Source organism: Mustela erminea, chromosome 1 (genome assembly GCF_009829155.1).
Source record: "Mustela erminea isolate mMusErm1 chromosome 1, mMusErm1.Pri, whole genome shotgun sequence".
In the NCBI taxonomy this organism is placed as follows: Eukaryota; Metazoa; Chordata; class Mammalia; order Carnivora; family Mustelidae; genus Mustela; species Mustela erminea.
The window spans coordinates 102551408-102568704 of NC_045614.1; the positions used below are offsets into that span (position 1 = coordinate 102551408).

At 46.6% G+C, this 17297-nt stretch overlaps 1 long non-coding RNA gene across 1 annotated transcript; it reads left to right on the top strand.

The window, feature by feature from the left end:
* The first annotated feature begins 6713 nt into the window (after positions 1-6713).
* On the top strand, positions 6714-11577 carry LOC116586385. Its single transcript, XR_004284014.1, has 3 exons — positions 6714-6792; positions 10915-10991; positions 11388-11577. It is a non-coding gene; the product is annotated as an uncharacterized LOC116586385 (long non-coding RNA).
* The last annotated feature ends 5720 nt before the right edge of the window (positions 11578-17297 follow it).

Here is a 17297-nt window from a genome sequence, read left to right on the forward strand (position 1 = left end):
GGCTCGGGTCCTGATCCCAGGGTCCTGGGATTGAGCCCTGCATCAGGCTCCCTCCTCCGCAGGAAGCCTGCTCCTCCCTCTCCCTCTCCCACTCCCCCTGCTGTGTTCCCTCTCTCGCTGTATCTCTGTATCAAATAAATAGATTTTTTTAAAAAGTTTTCATGGCTGCTATTTTCTGAAGAGCCACTGAATGTGTGATTCCCTTTAGCATATCTGCACAGCCAAACCCCAAATCCCGGTCCCTCTGAGACAATCAGTCCCGCCCTTCCTTAGTGTGTCCCCCTGCCAAGAGATAGGCACCCACTGCCAGGAACTGGTTTTCTGAAGACTCTCGCTGTGGGAAAGCCTGCCCCCCACCCACCTCACGCCATCAGAGTACAGATCACTGCAGTTTGCTCAAAGTATTAAGAACCTGAACCCAGCCCTGCTCTCTCGTTTGAGCTTCTTCTTCCTTCCCACCAGTCCTATGTAGAAGAAAGACACAGATTAAAATTCTCGAAGATTTAATTCATATCTGTGAGTCTGTGTTTCTGTATAAATGACCAATGCATTAAAAAAAAAAAAAAGGTGGGGCACTTGGGTGGCTCAGTGGGTTGGTTAAAGCCTCTACCTTCAGCTCAGGTCATGATCCCAGGATCCTGGGATCGAGCCCCGCATCGGGCTTCTCTGCTCTGCAGGGAGCCTGCTTCCCCCTCTCTCTCTGCCTGCCTCTCTGCCTACTTGTGATCTCTGTCTGTCAAATAAATAAATAAAATCTTTTTTTAAAAAAAGCAAAAAACAAAAACTGACTTCTTGTGCCATTCTCAGGGTCTAACATATGGCCTTTAATCAGACGAATACAGGCGTGAGGAAGGCAAGAAGAAAACGGGAGGCTCAGGAGGGGCACACCAAGCAAACTTACAACTCCCATTCAGGCCTCCGTTCAAGGCCAGACTGGTCAAGGCCAGGAAAGGGCTGCTGTGGCCAGGGTCTCTGGGACACAGGAGGATGGGCATTCTGATTGAGGCAGATGGGGAGTCCAGCCCCTGGGGATTGCAACCCCACCCACCTCAGAAAGCTCTGATGAGGCCCCCAGAAAGCCTCCACCTGCTTGCTGGGAGGAGGCCAGCCTTCATGTTGTCTCAGGGATTCCTGCCCGAACTTGCTTCTCCCTGTGGCAGCTCTTCCGTCTCCCACTCTCCCTGGCTGGTCCTCACAGTGCCTCAGTTTTGGCTGAAGCCTTTTCTATTCCCCAGGCAAAACTCTGCTTCCTTACCTGCCCTCCTGCTCGGCTACTGCCTGAGACCCCCAGGTGCCCAGAGTCCCAGCTTTGTCTTTCCTCTTGCTTCCCTCCTGGACTGTCCTGAGCACCGTCAGGCCACAATCCATTCACTGAGCTGAAAAGCTAAACCTACCTGATGTCAAGAACTGTGAAGGGCCCACCCCAGTGTCATGGATTCTGGCAGAGGACAGGAGACTCGGGGTCAGAGACAAAGGACTTTACTACCCCAGACACACCAGATAGCATGAACTTCATGTTCACATTGGCTTCTCTTGACCCCTAAGTCCCAGAAAGGCAAAAAAGAGGCAGGTACAAATGGGTTCTGTGACACAGTAGGCTTGTGTCCCTGCTGAGAAATGCTGATCTTAGGAAACTCTGATCTTTTTAAGAGGCTACCTGCAAACCTACCCACCCTACCCCCAGAGGTAAGCATTATCTTTATTACATTGGACAGCAACCAGATCTGCTTCTGTCCCAGAGAGAGAGAGACGCTATCTCTACCTCTCAAGGCTCTTCACCATATAAATACCCCTGAAAAGATAGCCTAGAACAAAAGGCCATCTGTATTTCTGCTCCCGAGACTTGCAAAAAAAACAGGAGTCCCTTGGCCTGAGTTGTTGGCTCTTTCCGCCGCCTTAGGTTTACAAGGGTGACTCATTCAGCACCATATACCCCCTTCCCCCAGGACTCCACGTCCAGCACAGTGCCCAGGCCCCAGCAGATTCTCAATAAACATTTGTCAAATGGATGGATGAATAAATGAGTCTTTATAGAATTTTTACTTTATAGCCTAAAAATGGCTAAAACGTTTTTTAAAACCACAAAAGGAATGACAACTAACATTTGTTGAGTTTTGCCACATATTGATATGGTCAATTCCACTGTAATCAAAGCTCGCTTGACTCCCTCTCTGTCTAAAATAAACAAAACCTTTTTTGTTTTTAACATATTTTTTATTTTTTCATAAACATATAATGTATTATTAGCCCCAGGGGTACAGGTCTGTGAATTACCAGGTTTACACACTTCACAGCACTCACCATAGCACACCCCCCCCAAGTCCATAACCCCACCACCCTCTCCCTACCCCCCTCCCTCCGTCAACCCTCAGTTTGTTTTGTGAGATTAAGAGTCTCTTATGGTTTGTCTCCCTCCCAATCCCATCTTGTTTCATTTATTCTTTTCCTACCCCCCAAACCCCCCACATTGCATCTCCACTTCCTCATATCAGGGAGATCTTATGATAGTTGTCTTTCTCCGATTGACTTATTTCGCTAAGCATAATACCCTCTAGTTCCATCCACGTTGTCGCAAATGGCAAGATTTCATTTCTTTTGATGGCTGCATAGTATTCCATTGTATATATATACACCACATCTTCTTTATCCATTCATCTGTTGATGGACTATAGAAAGTTTGGCTATTGTGGACATTGCTGCTATAAACATTTGGGTGCATGTGCCCCTTCAGATCACTACATTTGTATCTTTAGGGTAAATACCCAGTAGTGCAATTGCTGGGTCATAGGGTAGCTCTATTTTCAACTTTTTGAGGAACCTCCATGCTGTTTTCCAGAGTGGCTGCACCTGCTTGCATTCCCACCAATAGTGCAGGAATGTACCCCCTTCTCCGCATCCTCGCCAGCATCTGTCATTTCCTGATGTGTTAATTTTAGCCATTCTGACTGGCATGAGGTGGTATCTCACTGTGGTTTTTATTTGTATTTCCCAGATGCTGAGTGATGTGGAGCACTTTTTCATGTTTCTGTTGGCCATTTGGACGTCTTCTTTGCAGAAATGTCTGTTCATGTCCTCTGCCCATTTCTTGATTGGATTATTTGTTCTTTGGGTGTTGAGTTTGATAAGCTCTTTATAGATTTTGGATATTAGCCCTTTATCTGATATGTCATTTGCAAATATCTTCTCCCATTCTGTCAGTTGTCTTTTGGTTTTGTTGACTGTTACCTTTGCTGTGCAAAAGCTCTTGATCTTGATGAAGTCCCAATAGTTCATTTTTGCCCTTGCTTCCCTTGCCTTTGGCGATGTTCCTAGGAAGAAGTTGCCGCAGCTGAGGTGGAAGAGGTTGCTGCCTGTGTTCTCCTCAATGATTTTGATGGATTCCTTTCTCACACTGAGGTCCCTCATCCATTATTTTGAGTCTATTTTCATGTGTGATGTAAGGAAATGGTCTGTTTCATTTTTCTGCATGTGGCTGTCCAATTTTCCCAACACCATTTTAAATAAAACCTTTTCAAAACAAAACAGCTTGTCTTAAAAAAATAAAATCCTCTTCTAGGAATTCATCCAAGGGAAATCACAGGCCAAGTATACACAGATATATGTACATAGCAAATACTGGGGGCTGCCTAATGGATCAGTACTGGAATTTGCTGAAGTTCTTATGATGCGTTAGTACATGGAATATAATGCACTCATCACAGATGATCATGTGGTAAAATATACAGCAATCAGGGAAAAGTCAATAAAACATTGTGAAGTAAAATGTTTATAAAATGGTTTGTATGTTTAAAGTACTTTCTATGTGATCCCAAAAGTTTTTAAAAGAGCCAAATATAATGGAAAAAAAAAAAAAAGAAAGAAAGAAGAAGAACCTAGAATGAAATACTTCCAAATGCTAATAACACTGGAGTTCTCTGCTTGGTGGGTACATTTTATTCCTCTTGCTGAAGGTATTTTCCACAAGTATTGTTTCTAATAAAAGAGTAAACATTTTGTGCATTTTTTCAATGAAGATTGGTCTTCCTATATGAGTTGTTCTCAGGCAAGCGCTGATAGGAGTCTGAATCCTTGAGCAGACAGCTGCAGGATTCCAGGTATGAGGGGACCTGCAGGCCAGATAGCGCAGTGCTGTTCCCAGGCTTATGCTGAGTGCGGGACAGCAGGGCCTCAAACTAGTGGAGAGGGTCAGCAGCAGCCCTTGAAAACATTGGGGCACCTGGGTGGCTCAGTGGGTTAAGTGTCTGCCTTTGGCTCAGGTCATGATCTCAGGGTCCTGGGATCCAGCCCCTCATCCGGCTCTCTGCTCAGCAGGGAGCCTGCTTCCCCCTCTCTCTCTGCTTCCCTCTCTGCCTACTTGTGATCGCTATCTCTCTCTGTGTGTCAAATATATAAATAAAATCTTTTAAAAAAAAAGATGAGAATCAGTTTTTGAAAAATAATTATGTGTGTGCCTGTGTAGAGAACACTACAACATGAACTATATTTTTATATAGGTTGTAGTTTGAAAACAAATTTGAGGGGTGCCTAGGTGGCTCAGTCAGTTAAGCCTCCGGCTCTTGATATCTGCTCAGGTCATGATCTCAGGGTCGTGAGATCAAGTCCCAGACCAGGATCTGCGCTGGGCATGGAACCTGCTTACGATTCTCTCCCTCTTCTTCTATCCCAACCCCCACCCCTGCTTGTTCTCTCAAAACAAAACAAAAAAAAGTAAAACAGAGTACTCACCACCAAGTGCTGCCCAGCCCTAGCTGAGCCTAATGATGGGGAACTCACGACCTTTGTGCTAGTTTCTGGCAAACAAACTGTTGGACAGATTTCCTTGTATTTAACAAACTCTGGCTTCTCTTCATGCCCAGTCACGGCCAGCCCCCTCCCTCCGGGCAGCACCTGAGGCCTTGAGGGCAGCTCCACGTCACACCTGCGTCTAGGCCCCCGCCCTCTCCTCAGCTCCTTAACCACTCTCTACTTCCAGGTTTTGAGGCCCTTGCTTTCCACTGCCTCCTCTGAAGTCATCATCTCTCCAGCCCCCTGGTTCATGAAACGTGACACACACAGCCCTCTCCCGGACGGAGGCCATCTTGCTTATTAACTGGTCCATGAATTCCTTCAGTGACCATTCAGTGAGCACCGCTGTGTGCTGGGCTCTGTACTGGGAACAGGAGGGACGCCCAGAGAGTAAGCCCCAGCTGCCCCCATGAGGAGACCCCGTCTGGTGGGGAGAGGAGCGATGATTACGTTATGATCCCATGAGGGCAGGCTGAGGTGAACGTGTTCACCGAAGGCCCCCAGCCCGCAGCGTCCATTCAGCTGAGTGGAAGGAAGCCAGTCTCTGGGTCCACGCAGGCCTCACCTGCCCCCTGCCCTCTTGCTCCTCTGGGCCTCAGCCAGCTCCCAATGGGGCCGGTCTCTCCAGCATGCAGCCCCAGGCCGCACACACCTCTCCCATCCCTGTCTCCCACCAGCAGACACCCAAAGGCTCGGGTGGCGAATAAGCCGGAACCATCCCAAGAGAAAATGAGTTTGCTGCTCGCCCTAAAGCTCTATGCCCGCTCTTTTGTGCTGCTTGTCTCATTTGTCTTGTCATTTTCCTAGGCTACCATTTACTGAACATCTACTGTGTTTGGCATTTTGATATATTATCCTTAATCACGAGACTTTTTTTTTTTTAAGATTTTATTTATTTGTCAGAGAGAGCACAAGCAGGGAAAGCGGCAGGCAGAGGGAGAAGCAGGTTCCCTGCTGAGCAGGGAGCCCGATGCTGAACTCCATCCCAGGACTCTGGGATCCTGAGCTGGGCGGAAGGCAGATGCTTAATGACTGAGCTACCCAGGCATCCATTTCTTGACTTTTTTTGAATGGGCATGATTATCCTGTTTTACAGAAGAGAACGTTTAACACGGAGGTTAGGTTTTCCTACAAATATTTATCAAGTGCCTGTCTGTGGCAGGTGTGGGGCTGGCAGCAGAGAGGAGCACAGGCTCCTCTCCCCCTCCCCCTGCAGGGGCCTCACAGTCCTGCCCCAAGTGCTTGTGCATCTGAGTTCTATTTTGGTTTCACAAGACCAGTGTGAAGAAGAATCTACTGGGGTCATTCTCCCCTTGCCCTGGGGAATCCAGTGAGGCCCAGCTAGGGGAAGCCGGAACACGATGGCTTCTGGTAGGTCAGTGAGTAAAACTGTGGCTCTGGGGCCAGGGAGGGCACCGGGCTGGATTTGTCCACAGGTGGCCTGGGTGGTCCTTGCATGCCCCAGAGGTCATGGGATAGCAGCAACTCCTGTTGTCATCAACCCCTTGGAATCAGGAGGCTGGACGGAATGACCTCTGAATTTTGGTCACAGGGGCTCTCTTGTGGAATTTTGGTTCAGGGAGGTCACAAAGTTTCCAAAACCTGGATAGTCTCCCCGCTGTGTGACCTTGGGCAGCCACTCCCCACTCTGTGCCTTCCTTGGTTTCCTCATGTGTGAAATGAGGTTGGACGAGTCAGCCACTCAAGTCCCTTCCAGTTCTGACGCTGTCGGACTCTGAGTCTGCCTGGGTGGGTGCCTGATTCCAGAGGGTGCCGGCCCAACGGGCGTTTTGGAGCCAGGACAACAGTAATCTAAGTGCCAAGAGGAACAAGGAAGTAAGGGAATATTTCAAATTCAGTTTCAATTTGGGCTGCCATGGGAACTGCAGAGGGAAGTCACAGACTGGCCCAGGTCTTCTCCCCAGAGCAGTAAGGCGGTGGCAGTGAGCTCAGGCCCCTGGGCCAGATAGAGGAAATAGAATTGGCTGCCATGGGCTCCTGGCCCAGGTGGGTAAGAAGATCCCCTAGAGCAGGGGGTCTGTCCAGTCTCCACAGGCCTACAGGGAACTCCCTCTCCTCTCATGACAGGATGGGCCAGGGCAGTGGCTGAGGAAAGTGACATCCACTGGGAAGGGGGGACAGGGGAGGCTTTGAGTCTCAGTTTCTACAGCCTTTTGCCACCACCCAAAACCCCAGCCAGGCTTTCACCTTCCGCTGGCCGCTTCTCCCCACATGTGAGCGCTTGGAGCATTTGCCTCTGCCAGGAGGGCCTCCACGCTCTGTCCACCCTTGCAGAACTCCCCCCATAGCCCCTGCAGGCCCAAACCATCTCTCGGCTTCCCAGGCTAGAGCAGACATCTCCTCCTGGCCAGTTCTCCCGGCTTCAGCCAGAAACCACTGTGAAACCCAGTCTGCAGCAGCCTGGGTGCTCTGACCTCCCATTTCCTTGACCTCTCCTCCCTCCACTGCCCTCAGTCCTGGGCATCTACCATCTCCTGTCAGCGCCTGATCTCACATGTCCCTGACTCATCTCTCCTCTCCCTTGTCATACTTCCCCCTTTTCTCACTACCTACCCCACACACTTTTTGCTAGGTGCCGCTTTGCTAAGAACACTGACCGATGATGACCCCTTTGGCCCTCAGAAAGTTTAACACTTATGAAAGATCCACGTTTCCTAGAGCCCGTAATTCTAGAGCTGGAAGGTGGTCAGTGGAGAGGTTGCAAGGAGCCCAGTGGTCTAACTTCTCGGCCCATTACCAGGAGTGAGTGCCTGGCCTCTGGGGAAATGATTCCTGCTAACCAAATCCACGGAGGACCGCTGAGCTATAAACCAGAATGCCCATTTAGTAGCTGAAAACATAAGCTAGAACTCCCAGACTAGCGAAGCACATGATGCCTCTTGATTTCTTCTCCCCTATTCCAGTCAACTAAGCTCCAGTGGTTATTGTCCCTTTGCAAGGATTAGAACACTTGTGTCTGATGACAGGGTGTCTGACCCGTCATTCACAACTTCTGGGTATGTGGAGACGCAAACTAGCTAGCCTGGGGAGCCTGGAACCAGAATTAGGGGAAAGGGGAGGGAAAAGCTCCATTCCCCCAAAGCAGAACACTGTCCAGTGAGCTGAGTCCTTTTCCAAAACAAGGATTCTTCAAGTCTTCAAGCCAATCAGGTTTGGAGAAGGCTACTTCCTTCCTCCCCACCACATCCCCACCCGGAAATTCACTACGTTATGTTGGCCTAATCGAGGCTCTCAAAGGAACATCATTTTACAAGAAATTTTCCAAATTTCTTTGGCTGCAAAACTGTTCTCCCCCATACTCCCCAAGACCCTTCCCTGGCTAATGCTGGGCTGTGGCTGCAACAGCTTCTGGAAAGTGGAGAGCTCAGCTCCCTTCCCATCAGGCTGCCCTGCCCACTTCAGCCTCCTGGGCCCCCTTTCTTGTTCTCCTTGTTGACCAACCTCTTCAGGTAAATTCTTTCTTTATCCCTATTATTTGCATTGTTTGGCACTAACAAGCCTTCTAAACCCTACTGTCAGCATGGGAAGCTGTTTTGTGTTTAAAATGACTTCTATACCACCAACAGAGGAGGAAAGCACTATTTAGTAGAACAAGCTAAAGGAATTCAAGACAAAACCATAAACTGTGGGTGCACTGAGCTCATGAAGGAGCAGATATTCTTGAGGGATTTAGAAATGCAGACGTAGTCCAGGACTGAGTTTGGGGATGAGGTCTGAGGAGACCAAGATTGCTCTGACCTATACAGTGAGCAGAACCTGGCGAGTCAGAGGAGATCTTGGAGGGACGGGAAGGGGAAGCCTTGGAAAAGGAGAGGAATCCTGATTGAATCCATAAAAACAGAGACTATCCAGTTAAATTTGAATTTCACATAAACAACAAACAACTTCTTTTTTTTTTTTAAGATTTTATTTATTTATTTGACAGATAGAGATCACAAGTAGGCAGAGAGGCAGGCAGAGAGAGAGGAGGAAGCAGGCTCCCTGCTGAGCAGAGAGCCCAATGTGGGGCTCGATCCCAGGACCCTGAGATCATGACCTGAGCTGAACCCACTGAGCTACCCAGGTGCCCAACAACAAATAACTTCTTAGTATATCTCATGCAATGTTTGGGACATACTTACATTAGACTATTTGTTGTTTATAAGGAATTCAAATTCGCGGACAGGCAGCCCTCAGTGCAGTGTGGCCAATGAGCGAGAGACCACAGTCAGGGTTCTGGGGCAGGTGGGCACCTCATGGGGGTGGGGGACCAGGCCTGGGGCTCAAGGAGAGATTTGTCAAGGAGAGAGGCTTTGTCTCAAATGTGGGTTGACCGAGAGAAGGAGAGAAAAGCACAACTGCTTTGTGTAAGGAGGGGGCCCAAGAAGCCATGAGAGAAGAAACTGGAGTGGTGGGGGCGGGGTGAAGTGGGGAAAGTGGGAGGGTTGGGGGGGGTGATCTGGCTGGCATAAGAGCATCACTTCCGCCCCCCCCACTAAAGGGCTCTCAGTGCCTTGGAGGGGCAGCACTGGACTTGACAAAGGGGGTGGGATGGGACTTGATCCAACTTTCTCTCTAGGCTCCAAGGACAAGATGACTGGTTGACCTTTGGGTCATTTGTAGTTATATATGTGTGTGTCTGATCTTTTCTATTACATGTTAGTTTTATTATTCCAACTCTCAGAAGCCTGGTGATACCTTATTGTTATCCTAAAAAGGGGCCTCATGGCAGACATGAAAAGCCAAGCCCCAGAGGCATGAAGTGGATTGTTCAAAGTCACACCACCGAGCCAGAGCTCAAACCCCCAGCACGTTCTACAGCAATTACTGCTATTCCAGCCTCTCTCTCCATAATCATGAGAGAAAACTCTGTGCCTCTGTTTCCTCGTCTATAAAATGCTGACAGTATTATGTCTCAGGATCATCGTGAGGATTAACTAAAGTGATCTGTGCTTAGAGGTGTCTACCCTGGCCACATGCTCAATGAGGGCTGAATGCTTTTCTTGTCATCTGTTCACACCTGTGTTGTTTCAAGTCCTCTGAAAAGCGGCTGCCATGACAGGATTAGACACACAAAAGCTTTAATGGAAGGAGTACTTCTGACAGGAAAACGGGAGTTATCTACCGCTGAGCAACAAAGTACTCCATAACTTAGTGGCTTAAAACAACATCTAATATTTCCCACAGTTTCTGAGGGTCAGGAGTCTGGAGAGGCCAAGTGAGATGGGTCTGGCTAAGAGCCTCCAAGGCGGCTGTGGCTGGGCTGTCAGCAGTGGGGGCTACAGTCAGCGGCTCATGTGGCCTTTGGCTGGGGGCCTCCGGTCCTCATCTTGTCAGCTGGAACTGCTCAACAATGTGGCAGCTGGCTTCTGAGGCATAAAGGGTGACAGACAGACAGAGAGATAGAAAGAAGGTAACCAGGACAGAAGCTGCATTATCTTTTATAACTTTACCTCAGGAATGACATACTATCATTTGTGCCATGTGCTGCTGGTCACACAGACCAATCCTGGTACAATGTGGGAGGGGACTATATAAGAGCACAAATACCAGGAGGTGGGAGCCATCTTGAAGACTGGCCACCACAGGGAGGGCACCAAAAAGTGAGAAGAACCTTCATAACATGGTGCAGGTCTGACCCCTGTGAGAGAAAGAGGGAAGGAAGGATGGCCGAGTAGGAAGAGTCCTAGACAGGAGCCCTATCTAAGAAGGTTTTTGTCAGGCGCTTAAGATATCCTTATGGGAGAGTCACCCATCGGGGAAGTCCCACATTTTGCTGGAATGTGCCTTCGGTATACGCTCACTGTGCTTAGGCTCTGGCTGAGAGCAGCACGGGGGACACATGTTGTTTGAGTGAAGGTGGTGGAGAGGCAGGGGGACAGCACTGGGGTGTCCGTCCGTTACGTTCCCTGTAGCAGGACATCTGAGCAGTGCCTGCTCATGGCTGTCACAACACCAGAGTATTTTCTCCCTCCCTCTGACACAACTATTTAATCAAAGAGGCTGTTCTTCAAAAGATAGTATTGTGGTAGAGGGGACTATGGGCCCAGGTTGCTGTGAAGCCGAGGGCCAAGTCAATCACAAGCAAGTGATTTTCTTTTCATTCAACTAATATTTTCTACATTTCAGCTCTGTCTAGGCCTGAGGACACACACTCCAACCTGAGCCAGACTGCCAGGGAAACTCGTAAGGGCTTCCTGCAGGAGGTAATGCCTTAACTGGGTCTCTGAAGCCTGTAGAAATTAACCAGACAAAGAGAAGAACGTGCTCTCAAACAGCAGGAGAAGCATATGCAAACAACCTGAAGTCTCCTCTCTGCCCACCCTGGAGTGGGAGAGAACTGGGGGTCCAGGGGGCCCTGGGCCAGCAATTAGTCAACTAAAGTTCTAGGCAAGTTCCTGGGCCTAGCCCTGGCTCCCTGCCTTGTAGGGTTCCCACTGAGAGAGTAATAGAGGGACAGACCCTGGCTAACCAGTCAGTCCTCAGATGTGAGCAGATATGGAAGAAGGTAGGACTGGACTAGGTGGAGGAGGAACCTGGCGATGGACAGAAAGGTGACTGGTACAGGGAGGGCCAGACCGCAACTCTTCCCTCCCTTCCAGGAGCTTCTACCTTCTCATCTTCCTGAGGGAGCTGACACAGAACCAAGGCACTGAGGAGGATTGCAGGACTGGCGCAGGGCGGGGGTGGGAAGGGAGGAGGCACACCTGTGCTCACAACCGAAACAGTGTGTCCAAGACACCTGCTGTCCTCTCAATGCCCTCACCCCTCTCCTCCTCCCTTCCTCCATCTCCGCCTTCCTTCCTTTATTCCTTTAAAAAAAAATTCAATATACAAGTGTTCTAGAAAACCTGATGTTAGAGAGTGAAAAATCAAATATCAATAAATAACCCTACTAATTATTTTTGCTCCCAGTCTTCTCATCCACACATATATTTTAACACGGCTGGAGTAACACTAGATATAATTTTGTATTCAGTTGTTTCATTTAATGAAGCATCTTCAATATCACGTCTTTATAATTTTATTGAATTTGATTAAGTAGTTCTACTGTAATTTAATTAACTATTCCCTTCTTATTGAATATTGAACATTTAAGTAATTTGTTTATTGGTTGGTTTGCTTGTTTAGCTATTATACATAGTGCTATAGTAAATATCCCAACAGCTTCTCCTTCTATTCATCATTTCCCTAGATAGATTCCCAGAGTGGTATTATTGAGTCAAAGTTTATAGATCTTTTATTTGTTCTTACTATATAATGCCAAATTACTTTTCAAAAAATTTGCAGTTAGCAATATATGAGGCTGCCTGTATTAGTCAGAATTCTCTAGAGAAAGAGAACCTCTTTCTCCCCAGTAATATACATTTTTTTATATTATACATAATATACACTTACATATATATATGGAGATAAAAAAAGAGATTTATTTTAAGGAATGACTCACACAATTTTGGAGCCTTGGTGACTCCAAAATCTAATGGAGGAGGCTGGCAAGATGGAGATTCAGGAAGAGTTGCAGTTCAAGTCCAAAAGCTGACTACTGGAGCATTCCCTCTTGCTCAAGATGGTCAACATCTTTTGTTCTATTCAAGCCTTCAACTGATTAGATGAGGATCACCACATTATGGAAAGCAATCTGCTTTACTCAAAATCCATGATTTTTTTTAAGATTTTATTTATGTATTTGAGAGAGCAAGAGAGAGAGAGAGAGAGAGAGAGCATGAGAAGGGGGTAGGGCAGAGGGAGAGGGAGAAGCAGGCTCCTGGCCAAGCTATGAGCCCAATGAGGGGCTTGATCCCAGGACCCTGAGATCATGATCTGAGCTGAAGGCAGATGCTTAACCAAATGAGCCATGCAGGTGCCCCTAAAATGCACCAACTTAAATGTAAATCTCATCTAAAAACACTTTCATAGAAACATCCTGGATAATTTTTGACCAACAGTCTCTCACTGGAGGGACCAAACATGGGGGGAGATATGTGTAGGGAAAATTGTGTTGACTCCTCCTGAGTGCCCAGAGGGACAGCCAAGAGTTAAAGGAGGCTTAAAACTTAGAGAGAGGAAGAAAGAGGAAGATGGCTCCAAAGACTACCAGAAGAAGAAGGCCATGGAGATGGCAGAGACTGTATCATGGGACAGAAGCAGAAGGGGATGAATGGGGGAGAGAAGACACAGATGAAGACACTGCACAAGAGAAGGATTTGGGTAGGTATTAGAAATGGGGTGGTGTCCAGGGGCTTCTGTGCCCAAGTTCTCTTACCTTGGTGTCACATCACATCCAACTCCGAATGTGGACTTGTGGATGGATGTGGGTCAGCAGACGTCCAGGCTTGGACAGGTGGCATCACCGCATTCTTCTGCACTGCTGTGACAAGAAGACAAAGGAAGATACCAACTTCCAGTGGGTGGGCTTTGGGCCCATGGCCCCTGGTGACAGGCTGACAACAAGAGGGAGGGCTCCATGCAAGGCAGAGCTGTTTGGAGAGGGGAGGGGCCACCTTCATTAAAGGGAGGTTGAGGATTTCATCCTGAAATAGATTCAGACCAACACCAGGAAGGGAGGGATAGAGTGGGGGAAAGGAGGCGTGGTGAGCATGGAGGATGGCAGGCAGAGCAGGGATGCCTCTTGGTGGGGCCTGAGGAGCCCGTGTGAAAGCCTCTGTTTGGAGCCCACACTGTACCCCACACTGTGCTCAGTGCCCTCCCTGGAGCACCCATTCAAGCCCACCTCTTAACTATCCTCTGGAAGGGGCTACTATCCTCACCAGCTCAGGAGGAAACTGAGTCTCAGAGAAGTCTAAATCAGTGCTTCCCAAAATGTAGTCCATAGACCCATGCTGGCCACCAGGAGGTAAGGACACCAGTTAAGAGAAGGTGTCTGAAAATTTCTACAGCACTTTGACAGAGAAGTTGTGTATTTTTCATATCTAATAATAAACAACTGGTATACAACAGCTAGGAATAAACTCCAAAAGAACTGTGAAAAAGTCATATGTGAAAAATTTTAAACTGCTAATAAGGGACTTTAAAAAAGTCTTGAAGAAATGGGGGAGGACATGTCATGTTCCTAAGTGAAAATCTTTAATGGTGTAAAGATGTTAATTCTCTATATATTCATCTCTGCACTTAGAATTTCTTAGAATTTGAAATTGTGATTCTCGAGTTTATATGGAAAAATAAATTTTGAATAAAAGACCAAACATCAAAACATGAAACTAAAGAGTAATTTCAAGTTTCTAACCCAAGAACTGGTAAATATATCAAGGCAAGGGAATTGTATTTAGAAAAAAACACATGGAAATTAAATGAAGATTTTGACAATGTTCAAACCCTGGTACTAAGTGGAATCCCAAGAAATTATATATATATTTAATGGACATGTCTCTAGGGATGTTTATCTCTCTTAGGGTCGTTGGAAACATTTCTTATTTGTGGGGCCCATCAATAAATATTCATTGGAAATTTTTAAAAATCTAATTCTACAAGGAAAAAAGTTTGAGTAGGTTGCTTCACAAGATAGTGATTTGAAAACTAAGATACTCTTGAGGAAATTGACAACGCTCACAAAGGCTTGGCTAAAATGTGAAGGGTTGGCAAAATATGGCCCATAGCGCCAATTCAACTGCTGCTTGTTTGTGTAATTAAAGTTTTAAGGGAATGCAGCCAGGCCCATTCATTTTCAGACCGTCTATATCTGCTTTCATGCGCTGATGGCAGAGTTGAGTAGTTGAGACAGAGACCATATGGCCCTTTACAGAAAAAGTTCGCCAAGTTGCTCTGTATGATCAAAGTAGAATAAATCAAAAGTGCAATGAAGGGTAGCTAACTTATGCCATCATTTACTTTTTCTCAGAAGAAATGTCCTAGGTGGGGCACCTGGGTGGCTCAGTGGGTTAAAGCCTCTGCCTTTGGCTCAGGTCATGATCCCAGGGTCCTGGGATCAGGTCCCACATCAGGCTCTCTCCTTGGCGGGGAGCCTGCTTCCTGCTCTCTCTCTGCCTGTCTCTCTGACTACATGTGATCTCTGTCTGTCAAATAAATAAATTTTTTAAAAACTCTTAAAAAAAGAAATGTCCTAGGTAAGCATCGTGCTTATTTATATAAGCATGTGCTTTATAATCATAAAACAGTTAAATCCACCCTGCAGTTGAATAATAAAAGATAAAATAAAATTTTGGAATATGATTTTTTGCAAATTTTATTTTTTTTTTAGTAATTCATTTCTTAAAAAGATTTTATTTCTCAGATGACTGAGAGAGAGAGGGAGGGAGAGAGGACAAAAGCAGAAGGAGGGGTAGAGGGAGAAGCAGACTCCCCGCTAAGCAGGGATCCCAGGACCCTTGGAATCATGACTTGAGCCAAAGGTAGATGATTAAACAACTGAGCCACCCAGGGGCCCCTAGTAATTCCTTTTTAATAACATTTTTAAAGGAATAATTTCAGATTTACAGAGAAATTGCAAGGGTAGTACCAGTACCCAAACACACCCATTTTCCCCTTGACATCTTATGTTGGCAAATGCATTTGTCACAATGAAGAGTCAATACCGATACAGTATTAACTAAAGTTACAACTTATTTGTTTATCCATGCTTGCTCAGATTTCTCCACATAAGGTCCTTTTACCCTTCCAGAATCCCATCCCGGAAACCACATTACATTTCATCATCACGTCTCCTTAGGCTCCTTTTGGCTGCGACGGTTCCCCAGATTTGTTCTGGATGATCTTGGCAGTTTTGAGAAGTACCAGTCAGGAACTTGGTCTTATGTCCCTTGACAGGAATTTGTCTGATGTTTTTCTCATGATTAGACTGAGGGGATGAGTTTTGGAGAGGACCATCACAGAAACATAAAGTGCCATTTTCATCGCATCCTGGCAAGGGTACACGCTCTCAACGTGACCTGTCATCGCTGGTGTTGACCTCGATAACTTGGTTGAGGCAGTGCGTCGGCTTTCCCTTCTCTTCTTGGCCCCTTTCCATACTGTACTCTCTAGAAAGAAGCCACCACATGTAACCCATCCTTTAGTGTGGGGAATTACGTCGCCCCTCCTTGAGCGGGCAGTATCACATCAAGTATTTGGAATTCTTCTGCATAGATTTGTCTTTTCTCCCCCATTTACTTATGTGTTCATCATTTTTTTTCCACCAGCATGGATCCCTGGATATTTGTTTTATACTTCAGATTATAATCCAGTACTCCTTTACTTATTTTCTTGATCAAATTGTTCCAGCTCTGGCCATCGGGAACTTTTCCAATTAGCTGCTGTGTCCCTTTGACATACCTCATCATTGTGTTTGGTTTTTATAAGCACTTCCTTACTTCCTTCACTTTTGCCAGATGCTGTTGTCCATCTTGTATATATTCTTGTATATGTCCATCTTGTATATTTCTCGGTCCTAAAATTAGTCATTCCTCCAAGGAACCCAGATTCCTTTTCATGGGAGAATGGCATTAGAAACCAAGACCTTGACGCTAGGTGTACCCACTGCCACTTCGGTGTCTCTCGGATGATTTACCCATATACTAACCTACATACATCTAAGTATTTATAAATGTTCTTTATATGGCTTTCCGTATGGATAGTAAGCTCAGCATGAGTTTACACTGTTGTCTCCAACTCCAGTCCGTTTCCACACGGGTAATTCTAGCTGCCTCCTCTTACTCACCTGGAACCTCCCTCTCCCGACAGAAAGGCCACCATCACCATTCACTTAAGGGCTCAGTCCCAGTGTGTAGAGTGTTGTCAGGATTCTAGCCTGCACCCCCACGAGGAGGAACTCACACAGTGTCTTTTGCCTTTAGTCGTAGACACATCACTCGTTTGCAAAGTTTCTTACAATGGCACATTTTCCCCCATGCCTTCAGTAAGACAGTTTTGTACATTTGCAATACAGTTAGACTGTTTTGTCGCATTCTGCCTTCCATCCTGGGATTCCTGACCTCCTAAATGATCCTTGTTTCATCTGCCTATGTAGGTTCACTTTAGGTGCTATCAAATTCTATGGGTTTTGACATGTGCATATATCGTGTATGCCCCACTACAGAATCAGAATCTTATAGTATAGTTTGCCCTAAAAAATCCAGGTGCCAGGGTGCCTGGCGGCTCAGTCGTTAAGCATTGGCCCTCAGCTCAGGTCATGATCCCAGGGTTATGGGATCGAGCCCTGCATTGGGTGCCCTGCTCAGTTGGAAGCCTGCTTCTCTCTCTCCCACTCCCCCTGCTTGTGTTCACTTTCTCGATGTGTCTTTGTTAAATAAATAAATAAAATCTTTAAAAACAACAACAACAGCCATGTGCCTCGCCTTCTCAATTCCACTCTGCCCTCCCTCCCCCTTCCCCTTAGCAACCACTGATCTTTTCATCCTTGCTCTAATTTTGCCTTTTGCCGAAAGTATTATGTTGTATAAAAATATTGATCTATAATGAATTGTTTTAAAATGTTTTAAACCTGATTCTTCACCACATATGGTTTAAGAAGCAGCGGTCTTGGGTGCCTGGGTGTCTCA